The sequence below is a fragment of the Oncorhynchus tshawytscha genome, linkage group LG08, assembly GCF_018296145.1.
Source record: "Oncorhynchus tshawytscha isolate Ot180627B linkage group LG08, Otsh_v2.0, whole genome shotgun sequence".
NCBI classification, from domain to species: Eukaryota; Metazoa; Chordata; class Actinopteri; order Salmoniformes; family Salmonidae; genus Oncorhynchus; species Oncorhynchus tshawytscha.
This window is the reverse complement of record NC_056436.1, coordinates 25,461,403-25,464,239: the sequence shown is the minus strand read 5'-3', so window position 1 is coordinate 25,464,239 and position 2,837 is coordinate 25,461,403.

Genomic DNA, 2,837 nt, shown 5'->3' with positions numbered 1-2,837 from the left:
ATTTATGTCCACGAATACCTGTTTGATCCTACAGCTATTGTATGCTGTAATCCTGAGCCTATGAACCAGTTACACTGTTAGCACTGAGGCGGTTTGCCCTAGTAGGAAGACCACTTTGTGCAGCTCACCCTGCACTATGAAGTTTACTTCTGATAAGCTTCCCAGTAAAGCATTAACATACGCAGCCTGAGAAACAAGGTCCATGAAGTCAATAACTTGCTTGTAACCGATGACAATCATATTCTGACTATCTCTGCAACTCACTTAGATAATACACTTAGGTTGGAGTCATTAAAACTTGTTTTTCAACCACTCTACAAATTTCTTGTTAACAAACTATAGTTTTGGCAAGTCGGTTAGGACATCTACTTTGTGCATGATACAAGTAATTTTTCCAACAATTGTTTACTGACATTATTTCACTGTATCACAATTCCAGTGGGTCAGAAGTTTACATACACTAAGTCAACTGCCTTTAAACAGCTTAAGAAAATTCCAGAAAATGATGTCATGGCTTTAGAAGCTTCTGATAGGCTAATTGACACCATTTGAGACAATTGGAGATGTATCTGTGGATGTATTTCAAGGCCTACCTTCAAACTCAGTGCCTCTTTGCTTGACATCATGGGAAAATCAAAAGGACTCAGCCAAGACCTCAGAAAAATAATTGTAGACCTCCACAAGTCTGGTTCATCCTTGGGAGCAATTTCCGTACACCTGAAGGTACCATATTCATCTGTACAAACAATAGTATGCAAGTATAAACACCATGGGACCATGCAGCTGTCATACCGCTCAGGAAGGAGACGCGTTCTGTTTCCTAGAGATTAATGTATTTTGGTGCGAAAATTGCAAATCAAAGGACCTTGTGAAGATGCTGGAGGAAACGGGTACAAATGTATCTATATCCACAGTAAAACTAGTCTTATATCGACATAACCTGAGAGGCCGCTCAGCCAGGAAGAAACCACTGCTCCGAAACCGCCATTAAAAAGAAAAGACTACGGTTTGCAACTGCACATGGGGATAAAGATTGTGCCTTTTGGAGAAATGTCCTCTGGTCTGATGAAACAAAAATAGAAGTGTTTGGCCATAATGACCATCGTTATGTTTGGGGGAAAAGGGGGAGGCTTGCAAGCCAAAGAACACCATCCCAACCGTGAAGCACGGGGATGGCAGCATCATGTTGTGTGGGTGCTTTGCTGCAGGGGGGACTGGTGCACTTCACAAAATAGATGGCATCAGGAGGGAGGAAAAGTATGTGGATATATTGAAGCAACATCTCAAGACATCAGTCAGGAAGTTCAAGATTGGAAGACCCATTTGCGACCAAATGGACAATGACCCCAAGCATACTTCCAAAGTTGTGGAAAAATGGTTTAAGGACAACAAAGTCAAGGTATTGGAGTGGCCATCACAAAGCCCTGACCTCAATCCTATACAAAACTTGTGGGCAGAACTGAAAAAGTGTGTGTTAGCAAGGAGGCCTACAAACCTGACTCAGTTACACCAGCTCTGTCAGGAGGAATGGGCCAAAATTCACCCAACTTATTGTGGAAAGCTACCTGAAATGCTTTTTAAAGGCAATGCTACCAAATACTAATTGAGTGTATGTAAACTGACGCACTGGGAATGAGATGAAAGAAATAAAAGCCCAAATAAATAATTCTCTATTATCCTGACATTTCACATTCTTAAAATAAAGTGGAGATCCTAACTGACCTAAGACAGGACCTTTTTACTAGGATTAAATGTCAGGAATTGTGAAACTATGTTTAAATGTATTTGGCTAAGGTGTATGTAAACTTCTGACTTCAACTGTACCTTTGATGATAGTGGTAGCAATACATGGTTATAATATATTATTATTTACCGAAAAGACAAATGCCAACGAAGGCGGTGTTGTGGTCTATATAAAGAACCACATTCCTATAAAGCTTAGAGACAATCTAATGTTAAATACTGTTGAAGTAATATGGTACAGGTTTATTTACCTCACCTAAAGCCCATTCTCGTGGAAAGCTGCTATAAACCACCAAGTGCTACATTATCAAGTACAATATTCTTTACATCATCAACGTATGAATCACTACAAAACTTATTGTATGACCTCTTATACACTATATTAGGTCCAGACTTCGTAACTTTGGTTTTCCTAGATATGGCTATTATATTGTGATCACTACAGCCTATGGATTTGGATACTGCTTTAAAGCAATTTTGATGATTTCATTCCTGTGCTGTTTGTAACTACCCTGGTAGGTTGACTGACAACCTGAACCAGATTGCAGGCACTGGTTACAGTTTGAAGTTTTTTCTTGAGTGGGCAGATTGATGAGAGCCAGTCAATATTTAAATCACCCAGAAAACATACTTATCACATACATTGTCAAGCATTTCACACATTATCCAGGGCTTTACACCCCCTGCTATAATGTGGATAAATAGTTACTTGTCTAACAGAACACAGAGGGTGTTCATTAATGGAAGCCTCTCCAACATAATCCAGGTAGAATCAGGAATTTCCCAGGGTAGCTGTTTAGGCCACTTGTTCTAAAAAAAAAAATTTACTAACGTCATGCCAGTGTGTCTGTATGTATGTGGATGACTCAGCACTATACACATCAGCGACTGAAATGACTGCAACACTTAGAGCTGCAGTTAGTTTCAGAATGGGTAGCAAGGAATAAGTTAGTCCTAAATATTTCCAAAACTAAAAGCATTGTATTTGGGACAAATGATTCACTAAACCCTAAACCTCAACTACATCTCTTAATGAATAATGTGGAAATTGAGCAAATTGAGATTACTAAGCTGATTGGAGTAACCCTGTCTTG